Source organism: Chiloscyllium punctatum, chromosome 20 (assembly GCF_047496795.1).
Source record: "Chiloscyllium punctatum isolate Juve2018m chromosome 20, sChiPun1.3, whole genome shotgun sequence".
Taxonomy (NCBI): domain Eukaryota; kingdom Metazoa; phylum Chordata; class Chondrichthyes; order Orectolobiformes; family Hemiscylliidae; genus Chiloscyllium; species Chiloscyllium punctatum.
Genome location: NC_092758.1, coordinates 53,301,192 through 53,314,390, shown reverse-complemented (window position 1 = coordinate 53,314,390; position 13,199 = coordinate 53,301,192). Strand labels below are relative to the sequence as shown.

Here is a 13,199-nt window from a genome sequence, read left to right as displayed (position 1 = left end):
AGCATTATTTGGTGTGACTTTAGTTTTCTTTTTCAAAGGCATGACAGATCAATCAGTCGAAATGTAAAATTGTCTAGAACATAGTTATTTTGCTTAATTGAATTTGCCGTTGGAAATAAGGAAAAAATTAAAGCATTATGCATTAAAATGATTTACTATGCTGTTTGTTTGCATTTCAACATATTTGCTATATCAAAATAAATGCTTAACTAAGTACAAGGAAATCATTTAACAAATATATTCTATTTAACTGCAATTAACAAAGTTTAATTGTATTCCAGGAACACTGATCCAATGCATTTCTGAAAAAGTGTAAATAATTGATCAAATAATAAGACAAGTAGACAGATTAATTTCTTCACGTTCTCTGCTACTAATAGAGTTTGTGTCACCACTTACAGCTTTTGATAATTTCTTCATGGTGAATGATTTTTGTTTTATATCCTGAATTTGATTTGTACATTAGGAGGTATTTTTATCTGTATTTCAGAATTATTTGAGATGAACTTTAGAGACTGGGGACGTAGTATTCTTTAACAATATAAACTTCATAAAATATAGCTTTGACCATGTAACCATTGCTTCATGCAACAACTTTTATTGGTCACCCTTGTGGTTACTTTTTATTAAAAAAAACTTCAGATAACGAAGTATCATCCATGCATTAAATATCTCCATCTAACTCTCTCGTTATCTCTCTTTCATGCCTTGTTTGTGTTTATTATTATGCCGAGAGTACACACAGTTTGCAGTTAATGGGTGAATACATTGCCCTTATCTTTCAAACACTTCTGCCTTGTACGTGACGGGCGGGTCACCTGCGAATATAAAACACACACACACACACAATTGTTGACTGAATGATTTCGCTTCAAGTGAACAATCGCGGAGCGGGAGGGAGGTGAGTGTACATCCGATAAATGTACAGATCTGTCAGTTTATCAAAGGCAGATGGCATAGCGAGCTATTTTTAGCAGTGTCTTTATTCCGGCAGCTGAAGTGGGACCAGAGAAGGAACGGAGCGGACTGTTCTTCTCAGGAATAGAAGAGGCGGAAGGAGCTGTATTTTTCCAGCACTAAGGTCTTCAGCAAGTTAACAAGGTTTGCATCTTTTTTTCCCCTCCAGGCTTTCTATCTCAAGCAACAACCTATTTGTGATATTCGGGTTGGGGCCACATCAGTTCCATGTTCTCAATAGGGCCCAGCCAACCCTGTTGCAGAGCCAAGAATTTCAGGCATGCATGGTACTCCGAACGTTAATAATAATATCACGGTACAAAAGGGCTTTATAACACTTCCGCCTCCTTTCTTGATATTGGAGGATGAGAATGCCGGAGCCCGCTGGTGTTTATTTGGAATTTTGAAAGAGTGAAACTGGTGTGCGCGAACAAGGCATTGCCATGCTATTGTGCCGATTACGTTTGCAACTCACAGGGTGTAAATAATCCGGGACATGCACACATCAAGCGGAAATTTGAATGTAGGTTACAGTAATTGAAGCCTGAGTAAACACAACTGGCAGGAGATATCGATTCCCCCCACCATGTACCCACATTTTCCAAAAACGCTTACCGCATCCAACACAATATTCAGCATCACTGAACACCAAAATTGAACCGCATCAGAGCTTCCACTAATGCTGAAGGTGGTGCTTCTTCTCCATGAACCGCTCCCTACAGTCGGTTGAAGCTGTAACATGACGCGGGATCGGACAATCACTCAGTCACATTCCAACAAAGATTAACATTCAGGCGCCGCGTACCGTTTTCATACCTGATGCGAAAGAGGGTTCTGCTTCTCGGGATTTAGAATTGTAATGTATTGGTGTCTATGCTTCTGTATAGAATGACCAGTCGGTGTTCACAGTCGCTTTGTAAATACATTAACAGTTAGCAATCTTGATAAACCGGGTCCACCGGAAGAGGTTAACAGCACTCAAAGTACAGTCACACAGTTATTTGAGTGGAACTGAGAAATAAGAAAGGGATGATCACCTTATTGGGATTGTATTATAGACCCCCTAATAGTCAGAGGGAAATTGAGAAACAAACTTGTAAGGAGATCTCAGCTATCTGTAAGAATAATAGGGTCGTCATGGTCGGGGATTTTAACTTTCCAAACATAGACTGGGACTGCCATAGTGTTAAAGGTGTAGATGGAGAGGAATTTGTTAAGTGTGGACAAGACAATTTTCTAATTCAGTATGTGGATGTACCTACTAGAGAAGGTACAAAACTTGACCTACTCTTGGGAAATAAGGCAGGGCAGGTGACTGAGGTGTCAGTGGGGGAGCACTTTGGGGCCAGCGACCATAATTCTATTCATTTTAAAATGGTGATGGAAAAGGATAGACTAGATTTAAAAGTTGAAGTTCGAAATTGGAGAAAGGCCAATTTTGACGGTATTAGGCAATAACTTTCGAAAGCTGATTGGAGGCAGAAATTCACAGGTAAGGGGATGACTGGAAAATGGGAAGCCTTCATAAATGAGATAACAAGAATCCAGAGAAAGTATATTCCTGTCAGGGTGAAAGGGAAGGCTGGTGGGTAGAGGGAATGCTGGATGACTAAAGAAATTGAGGATTTGGTTCAGAAAAAGAAGGAAGCATATAAAGGATAGATCGAGTGAATCCTTAGAAGAGTATAAAGAAAGTAAGAGTAGACTTAAGAGGGAAATCAGGAGGGCAAAACGGGGACATGAGATAGCTTTGGCAAATAGAATTAAGGAGAATCCAAAAGGTTTTTACAAATACATTAAGGACAAAAGGGTAACTAGGGAGAGAATAGGGCCCCTCAAAGATCAGCAAGGTGGCCTTTGTGTGGAGCCACAGAAAATGGGGGAGATACTAAATGAATATTTTGCATCAGTATTTACTGTGGAAAAGGATATGGAAAATATAGACTGTAGGGGACATCTTGCAAAATGTCCAGATTACAGAGGAGGAAGTGCTGGATGTCTTGAAACAGTTAAAAGTGGATAAATCCCCAGGATCTGATCAGGTGTACCCGAGAACTCAGTGGGAAGCTAAAGAAGTGATTGCTGGGCCTCTTGCTGAGATATTTATATCATCGATAGTCACAGGTGAGGTGCCAGAAGACTGGAGATTGACAAATGTGGTGCCACTGTTTAAGAAGGGTGACAAGGACAAGCCAGGCAACTATAGACCAGTGAGCCTGACCTCGGTGGTGGGCAAGTTGTTGGAGGGAATCCTGAGGGGCAGGATGTACATGTATTTGGAAAGGCAAGGACTGATTCGGGATAGTCAACATGGCTTTGTGAAATCATATCTCACAAACTTGATTGAGTTTTTTGAAGAAGTAACAAAGAAGATTGATGAGGGCAGAGCAGTAGATGTGATCTATGTGGACTTCAGTAAGGTATTCGACAAGGTCCCCCATGGGAGACTGACTAGCAAGGTTAGATCTCATGGAATACAGGGATAACTAACCATTTGGATACAGAACTGGCTCAAAGGTAGAAGACAGAGGGTGGTGGAGGAGGGTTGTTTTTCAGACTTGAGGCCTGTGACCAGTGGAGTGCCACAAGGATTGGTGCTGGGCCCTCTACGTTTTGTCATTTACATAAATGATTTGGATGTGAGCATAAGAGGTACAGTTAGTAAGTTTGCAGATGACACTAAAATTGGAGGTGTAGTGGACAGCGAAGAGGGTTACCTCAGATGACAACGGGATCTGGACCAGATGGGCCAATGGGCTGAGAAGTGGCAGATGGAGTTTATTTCAGATAAATGCGAGGTGCTGCATTTTGGGAAAGCAAATCTTAGCAGGACTTATACACTTAATGGTAAGGTCCTAGGGAGTGTTGCTGAACAAAGGGACCTTGGAGTGAAGGTTCATAGCTCCTTGAAAGTGGAGTTGCAGGTAGATAGGATAGTGAAGAAGGCGTTTGGTATGCTTTCCTTTATTGGTCAGAATATTGAGTACAGGAGTTGGGAGGTCATGTTGCAGCTGTACAGGACATTAGTTAGGCCACTGTTGGAATATTGCATGCAATTCTGGTCTCCTTCGTATCGGAAAGATGTTGTGAAACTTGAAAGGGTTCAGAAAAGATTTACAAGGATGTTGCCAGGGTTGGAGGATCTGAGCTACAGGGAGTGGCTGAACAGGCTGGGGCTGTTTTCCCTGGAGCGTGGGAGGCTGAGGGGTGACCTTATAGAGGTTTATAAAATTATGAGGGGCATGGATAGGATAAATAGACAAAGTCCTTTCCCTGGGGTCGGGTAGTCCAGAACTAGAGGGCATAGGTTTAGGGTGAGAGGGGAAAGATATAAAAGACACCTAAGGGGCAATGTTTTCACGCAGAGGGTGGTACGTGTATGGAATGAGCTGCCAGAGGATGTAGTGGAGGCTGGTACAAATGCAAATATTTAAGAGGCATTTGGATGGGTATATGAATAGGAAGGATTTGGACGGATATGGGCCAGGTGCTGGCATGTGGGACTAGATTGGGTTGGGATATCTGGTTGGCATGGATGGTTGGACCGAAGGGTCTGTTTCCATGCTGTACATCTCTATGACTCTATGACACGACCATTTCTAAACAATTCACTTTGTGCAGACACTACAGGCAAATCCGTTAGTGTATTGCCTACGGTTTTGTTGAACAGGAAAATAAATGCTGACGGTGGAGAGCAAGAATTGCAAATGTTAACTAGTGACTTGAAAACTCTTTGTATTAAACTAGATGACAGCTGCATTCTTCAATAGTAAAAATCAACTTATGTTCCAAGACAGGTTTGCGGGTTATTAATTTAGCTCCAATTACTGTGTTAATAGGATTGGACAGATAAATGCAGAAGTATAGTACAGTTGTCTGCTGATCACCCACTTGACCTTTCCTTTCGACATAAGCCTCTGGAAGCATGGTTCAACTAGTTGAACAGGCAATTAACGAAACCCTGAACTGCACACCTTCAACCCCAAAGAAGAGTTCAGCCATTACCTTTGGCATTTATCATTTTGTAATTGAACAAAAATAAGTGCGTCCCAAATTCTGAATATTGCCTGTTTTGTGTGGATAGTGCCTTTATAGTTTAGAATGATTATTGGATTTAAAGAGTTATCTCTGTTATATTTAATGTGATGTTGGTTGTTTTAGAAGTTTAGTGCAATGGATAAGTTGGATTTTGGTTGTGTATTATTTTCCTAAATTGAGATTGTGGGCAGATGCTGACATCATAATAGAAGTAATTAATTTTGTCTTTTATCAACAACCAGAGTCATTCCAAACCAACTTGTTTTTCATTTAGTGTGTTGTGATCGACAGCACATTGTTACAGGTTAGGAATGTATTGAATATATCTACATGAAGTTACATTATTAATAGATATCATTTTCTTATAACTTGTGTTTATATGTAGCGTACGATCGAATGTAATGTTCAATATGCCATTTAAGAATTGCTTATTTTCTTGCTAAACTGGAAAATAAGATGGCTGTTCTAAATAAGGTAGGTATAGTTTCTGTACTTTTAATATTTATAAACAAATATAAAACACCCATCAAAGGGTTTTCACATTTAACACCACAAACATTATCATATTACAATCATTTGTACTAAACACCTTGAAACTTCATATTATTGATATAATTGATTGAATCTTCAAAAGTACATTTTCCTGGCTTTTGTCCCTAGAAAGCCCTCTTCCCCATTGCAAAAGACAGTTTATAGCCCCTGTTGGCAGGAGTCCATCTCTTTTGTATGGCCTGTTGATCTGTAGCAGTTCCAAATGAGAAGTAGAATTGCACTAAGTGCTTCTACATTAAAATAGTCAACAGAGGCTGAATGCCTTACTTCCATTCTTGCTTGCATTTTGAGTAGTGAACAGAGGAATACTGAGTTGTGTGCGTTGGACATGTATGGTCTGGAGCTTAAAAGAATGAGAGATAATTTCATTGAAATATAAAATACTGGAATTGATATTGTAAAGAATTTTGGGGTTTTTTTTGGTTGAGTCTAAAACTAGTGGGCCTAATCTCAGGATAAGGAATTGACCGTTTAAGAATAAAATGAGGAGGAGGAATTTCTTCATAGTGTTGTGTATCTTTGGATTCTCCACCTCAGAGAACTGTGAATTGTTTGTCATTGAATATATGCAAGATTGAGAGAGAGAGAGAGAGAGAGATATTTGAATTCTACTGGAATCAATGTTATTGGTGGGAAAATAGAATGAGGACAGCCTTGAAGGATAGTGTTGATTAATGCTGTTTCTAATTGCGATCAAAGAAAATAGATAGAGTCATAGAGTCATACAGCATGGAAACAGACTCTTTGGTCCAACTTGTCCATGCTGACCAGATATCCTAAATTAATGTAGTCCTATTTTCCAGCATTTGGTCCAAATCCCTCTAATCACCTCATGTATTCATCCATATCCTTTTAAATGTGTAATTGTACCAGTCTTCACCACTTCTTCTGGTAGTTCATTCCATACACAAAACACCCTGTGCATGAAAAAGTTGCCCCTTAGGTCCCTTTTATATCTTTCCCCTCTCACCTTAAACCTATGTCCTTGAGATTTAGACTCCCCTACCCTGGGGAAAAGACCCTGGCTATTCACCCTATCCAAGTCCCCCATGATTTTATAAACTTCTGTAAGACCACCCCTCAACCTTTGACACTCCAGCGAAAATGGCCTCAGCCTATTCAGCCTCCCCCTCCAGCTCAAAGCCTCCAAACCTGGCAATAGTCTTGTAAATTGTTTCTGCACCCTTTCAAGTTTAACAACATCTTTCCTGCAGCAGGGTGACCAGAATTGAATGCAGTATTCCTTCCACAAGTGGCCTAACCAATGTCCTGTATAGCTGCAATATGACTTCCCAAGTCCTATATTAAGAGCACTGACCAAGTAAAGAAGTGTACCAGAAACCTTCTTCACTATCCTGTCACCTTGTGACTCCACCTTCAAGGGACTATGAAACTACAACCCAAGGTTTCTTTGCTCTGCAACACTCCCCAGGATCCTACCATTAAGTGTATAAGTCCTGCCCTGATTTGCCTCACCAAAATGCATACCTCACATTTGTTTAAATCAAACTCCATCTGCCACTGCTTGGCCCATTGACCCATCTGATCAAGGTCCTGTTCTACTCTGAGATAACTTTCTTCACTGTCCACATCACCACCAGTTTTGGTGTCATCTGCAAACTTACTAGCCATACCTCCTATGTTCACATCCAAATCATTTATATAAACTATGAAAAGCAGTGGACCGAGCACCAAAATTCTTGCAGCACACTGCTGATCACAGACCTCCAGTCTGAAAAACAAGCCTCTGCTACCATCCTCTATCTCCTACCTTCAAGCCAATTTTGTATCCAAATGGCTAGTTCTCCCTGGTTTCCAGGTAGTCAAATCTTGTTACTAGTTTACCATGTGGAACCTTGTTGAATGCCTTACAGAAGTCCATATAGACAACTTCCAACACTCTGCCTTCACTTTTTCATTTTGTCACTTCTTCAAAGATCTCAATCAAGTTATTGAGACACACATTTTCCATGCATAAAGCCATGTTGACTATCCCTAATTAGTCCTTGCCTTTCCAGATATATGTAGATTCTGTCCCTATGAGATATTTGAGCTACTACCAAAACCACTGCAATGGGAGGACTTTTGAGGATCCCAACCCCAGTCTCAAGATACATTAATTGGTTCTTTCATGTCATTCAATTATCATCTCCCATGGTCTTTGAACCCAGGGATTCTCCAGCAGCAGATAGAAGGTCATACTGCTGGCAGATGGAGATAAATCTGAAGGTCTGAATGGCCCATAACTGTGATCAACGTTTTTCCATCTTTGGTTGAGTTCAGACCATTTTATCTAGTGTTGATAATAGAGAAATACACACCAACCAATGTAATGAAGTCATGAGGCCTTGGAGGAGATTATAAGATCTCATGAAGGACAGAACTAAGACTGAGTCCTCTTGATAGTTTTTGACGTATTACAAAGTCGTTTGTTGGCAGCACACCAATACATGGTGATCAGTGTGGAATCTGAGGATTTAATTTAGCAACACTTGTAGTAAAGTGGCAAAGATGCTGGTAACCAGAAAGTTTCAAGGCAAATCAGATCCTGCTGATTGCTGAGGACAATGAACCTCAGAATACTTTATGGCAACACTCAACATTGAAGAATATTTCAAAGGATGATGAAGCATTTCAGACTTGATAAGAGACACAAATGAACTCTGCAGCTCCCAGGGCAGAGGTACAAGCTGCATTGTGTGGCACTGGTGTTTAGGAGATGGAGTTCAGCGCATGAGCAAACAGACATTGCAAATTACATGAATCAAAAGTAAAAAATCCCTGGTGCCGTAGAGAAATGTTAAATAGTGCAGTGAGTCAGGCTGAAAAGATAAGAATTAAAAAAGTTGAGTGTACCACCAGAGTACGTGGTTACCCTGATGCATGGTCAGAACAAAATGGAAATAATTGGGCCAGTAGAGAAATTTGCATAATCCAGGAGCAGAGAGCAGTCTTAGTCATTTAAAACAAACAAGTTTTGGGAAATTTTAAAAAGTGAGCAATTCTGGACAAATACAGATATTTTTCTGGTGATTCCATCATAGCCACAAAAGCATCAATATAACTGTGAAAGATGGGAAATCCTCCACAAAAGCTGCAAAGCACAGGAGACCTCTCTAGAACATCAGTAAAGCATGTGATAACAGCTGTTTCCTCACAATAAACAAGTCTTTAAAGAATATAACATAATTAATCATGCTAGGATGTGAATCATGTGGCATCATAAAGAATTTTAGAGATGAAACAGCCCAAACTCAAAATTTGACAACTCAGTGAAAGCAATTCTTCAGGTATAAAATAGCTTCTAAAGTGGATAGTCAGTCAGAAGTTGAACAAGTAAACACACTTGTATACAATTGGAAGTATGGCAGATAATGTTATTGCTTATGAAAGGATTAAAGATGCATTCAAAAAGGTACTGACGCCTTGACAATTACTTGAATCTCCAAACGAATACAATTTGTGGACAATGCTATGGAAGGGAAGCTCCACTTTATCAATCTCAGCCTCCACCTCTATCACCACCTCCCCTCATTTCCAGACTGATGACATTAGTCCCATGTGTGCAGATGCTTCTGTTGATTTTTACAGTCAAAGTGGGCCATGTCTGCCCATGTGCTGTGGCTACTTGGAATCATGGATGTTTGCTCCAGATTGTAAAACTACAGATCACTTTTAGAAAATGTGCTGAAACAAATACAGCCATATGAAAGCAAAAGATCCAAGAACTATCCATACAGATGTAAATGAGGAAAAACCGTCTCCAGTAGAAAACAAAGTTTACCAAGTGGAAATTACCAAGCTGACATTTATGTCAATGGGGGTCTCACCAATTTCAAATTAGGTACAGGAACAAGTGTTACGATATCATCAGGTAATCAGCCTTGGTTGAAAAAAAACACAAAAGCAGAAGTCCCTGAGATTAATTTTTTTTGGAATAGGAAATTTGTATCATACTTTCGATGAGTTTGAAAACTGTGATTATACTGGTTTGGCAGAAATGCTTTCTACTGCAATTAACACTGATGACAGTTAGTTTCCTAGTGCCAACAGACTCCAGGAGGAACTGCAAGCAAAGCCACTGCAACTGAACATTATCTTTCACTCCATGAGAAAGCTGAAAGTCATCAGCAATTTGAGGTTAAATGTTGACTTACTTCAGCACACATCTGCAGATGGATTTGAAACAAAAAATCATCATACAAACTGTGGAGCACAACTAGATGGAAGATAGCACGGGGAAGAGACGTGCAATGTTTAAGGTTTCAAGACACTGCAAAGAAAAAAGTGCCTGATCGAACTGGGATGATTTCCTCGGTGAAAGACGTTTAAAGGTGCTTCACCACAGAAGAGAACCAACCCCCAGACCATCAAAAAAAACACTCCAAGACCTTCTTCCCAACAAATTATCTTTCATCCAAGTAGTGAGAGAATGTACTTCAGGAGAATAATGAAACTTCTCGATCATCTGAAATTCTAAATTCAGAGACTTAGGGTGTGTGGGGATGGGGGTGGGTGGGGAATGCAGGGGAAGGGAGATGAGGTAATGGCAAGTGACATTATATAAATAAATATATAACAATAATAGTTATCATAAACATTTTAGGGGAAAATTTTGTATATGCATCTGAAAGGGGGTGATTGAATGCAATAAGGAGCACCTCGCATGAGATTATTTTATGATAATTTGCTGGGCGGGAAAAGCAGAATTTCATGGGAAACTGACCTAAAATGAGGCCTTCCCCATAGTAATTGCAGTAAAGTAGCATTTACACTGATAACAAGTAAGAAGTTGCAGAGATGCATAAAGGTAAGTATTGATAAAAGGGCTCTTTAGATCAGAAAATGGCTACCATCAAAATTATTATATTGTGTAAACCTCTTAAGAATCCATACATTTAGAAGATACTGATGGCAGCACATGCAACAGGATATGCCAGGAAAATATGCATATTCTGAGGTCCACCAGGCTGACCTTGTTATAAGCATGACATCCCTCCCCTTCTGAGTCTGAAGATATAGACTGGTACTTTTTCTTGTAGCTCCTCCTGGGGTGTTTCAGCACCAGGTCAGGTTGCTCCAACTCTGCCTCTGATATGGGCACCGTGTAATTTGCCTCTTGCACCGGATCATCTCGGAAGAAATTCATTCTCTTCTTCAAGTGGCAAAGAAGTCAAGGTGGTGACATCCACTCAGATTCAAAGGTATCTTCAATGCTTGATGGAGGGAGAGAATCCATGTGTTTCACCAGATTTTCGGACTGTTCTGAAGAACTGGGCAGGTTTTGCTCCTACCCAGTTTGCAGCTTTCATATAGTCCACATGCTCGTTCAGGACTGTCGCACCTTGCTGAGCTTTATATGTCGCTGGACCTGACCTCGCGTCGACCATCCCTCTTACCGATGCAGGGCTATTCCCCGTCATTTCTACACTTCGTCACCTGAATTAAACTGCTTCTCTCACTTGACAGAGTATTGTGTCTGGTATTAGCATTCCTGATGCCGTTACATCCTTCACCCCGCCCTCGCCCACAAAGTCAAGGACGATCAGATTTAACCTCGTGCAGAGTCTTCACTCCATTAGCAACTCTGCTGGAGCTATCCCTGTAGTTCTATGAGGGGAGATTCTATAATCAGTTCGGGCTTTTTCTGCCAGACCATTGGACAATGGATGGTGTGGAGCTGTCCTTACATGTTAAATACCATTCGACTTCAAGAAGTACTCAAATTCCCCACTGGTAAACAGAAGCCTACTACCTGTGACCAACATTTCTGCAGTCCATGTATTGCAAAGAATGCATGCAGTTTTTCTCTTGTCCTTCCCATATTTGATGAATGCACATTCAACCCATTTGAGTGGGCGTCCACCATGACTAAGAAAATTCAGCCCACAAAAGAACTTGCATAGTCGAGATGTAACAAAGTCCAGGGTTTACCTGGCCATTCCCAAGAATGTGGGAGAGCTGTTGGTGGTAACTTGTGTCCTTGTTGGCACTCTGCCCTACCAACGTGGCTATATCTACATCCAAGCATGGCTAGCAGACGTAATTTCTCACTAACATCTTCATTTTGGAAATCCGTTAATGATCCTGGTGGAGTTCGGCTAGTATCTGGCAGGAACCTTTGCTCAAGATAATCACCGTTGCTCCACACAATAATATGCCATCTTCTATTATGGTCTGGTCTCTCTGGGCCAAAAAGTTTCAATTCTCGCTATGACAATCTTTGGTTTCCTCCATAACTATCAGCTCTTTCAGTTTTGCCAGGACCAGATCTTTCTGCCTCCAAAATCTGATATTGTCAGATGTGACTGGAATTGTATCCAAAATATTTAAAACCAGTACGGGACTCTTCCAGCGAATGGTACCACTGGCGATGTATCTGCCAACACCTTAAAGGATGAGAGCTTTCTTCACTTCCCTGAAAGCTATGGCTTAGCTACATGACCATTTCCAAAGCTGACCCTTTTTTAGTTGTTGATACAAAGGTGCCAGGATGGAGGCTAGGTTATGTCTGAATGTTTTGTAATAATTCACCAGCCCAAGGAAAGACCTAAGCTCTAGTACAGATTTGAGAGCCAGGGCACCTTTGATCACTCTCAATTTATCTTTCAACTATTGTAACCCATTGTTATTGACTCTATAGCCTAAGTAGGTCACTTTGGATGCCTGGAACACACATTTTTCTCTCCTAAGACATATGCCCACCTGGGAGAAATGTCTAAGAATTCTATTCAAATTTTATAAGTGCTCTTTATTGATCTTCCCTGTTAGTAGCACATCATCCAGATAAATAGCGATCTGGGGTAGCCCTTGCAAGATGTTCTCCATACTCCGCTGAAACATTGCTGACGATACCTCAGGTGGCTGTCTCGTATGTTGGTATAAACCCTTATGGGTATTAATTGCAGCATATTACAGGGAATCCTCATCTAACTGCAGTAGCAAATATGGATGCTCATTGTCCAGCTTTGTGAAGGATAGCCTCCGACCCATCAGCTTTGCATACATGTCATTTATCCAGCAGCAAAACACAGTTTATCATTTGTTTAAAATCCCCACAAAGGTAAACCAATCTGTTGGGCTTCACAGTCGGTATGATTGGTGCTGCTCATTCTGCAAGCTGGACTGCTTTGATGATTCCTTCACACTCCAGCTTTCTGATTTCTGCTTTTCCTTTTGCTAGTAAGGTAAGTGGCACTGGGCAAGCCTTGCAGAATCATGCAATTGCTTCCTGATTAACATGCAAGGTGGCCTTGGCTCCTTTGATGGTCCGTAGATCTTCCTGAAAAGCTTCTGGCTATTTAATTAGGAACTCATTCAGGCAGCCATTTTCTAATCAAAAAATGTTGAGCCAAACTAGGTGAATCTTTCTCAACCAATTTTGCCCCAATAGACTTGGGCCCAAGCCTTTTATTACAATCAGTGGGAACTGAACCAGGTGCTTCTTATAGGAGACTGGAACCAAAGTTGGACTCTTAATCTGTAAAGATACCAGACTTCAGGTTCTCAGTCTAGCCAAGGTCTTATGCAAATTTAAGGGTTTGGAGTCCAAAGTGAATTTTGTTAAAGACTGTTTCTGCTGTGGTTCTGATTTGGCGTTGCTAAGCAATCGAACTGTTCCAAACCAGATATAGATGAATATTCCACAGTGT

At 40.6% G+C, this 13,199-nt stretch overlaps 1 protein-coding gene and 1 long non-coding RNA gene across 4 annotated transcripts in view; one reads left to right on the top strand and one right to left on the bottom strand.

The window, feature by feature from the left end:
• Positions 1 to 582: 582 nt before the first annotated feature.
• On the bottom strand, positions 583 to 1,978 carry LOC140492133 (uncharacterized). 2 transcript variants are annotated; one of them, XR_011963502.1, is made up of 3 exons: positions 1,774 to 1,974; positions 1,573 to 1,689; positions 583 to 818 (listed from the first exon to the last, which is right to left on the bottom strand). It is a non-coding gene; the product is annotated as an uncharacterized lncRNA (long non-coding RNA). The 2 variants fall into 2 exon arrangements; XR_011963501.1 differs by having other exon boundaries at positions 1,573 to 1,978.
• Positions 979 to 13,199, top strand: part of LOC140492132 (complexin-2) — a 328,358-nt gene continuing 316,137 nt past the window's right edge. Inside the window, exon 1 of one of the 2 annotated variants that reach the window (XM_072590924.1) lies at positions 979 to 1,101. The gene's annotated coding sequence lies outside the window, so the exon portion shown is untranslated. The remainder of the gene's footprint in view (positions 1,102 to 13,199) is intronic. The other variant, XM_072590923.1, reaches the window with a different exon arrangement.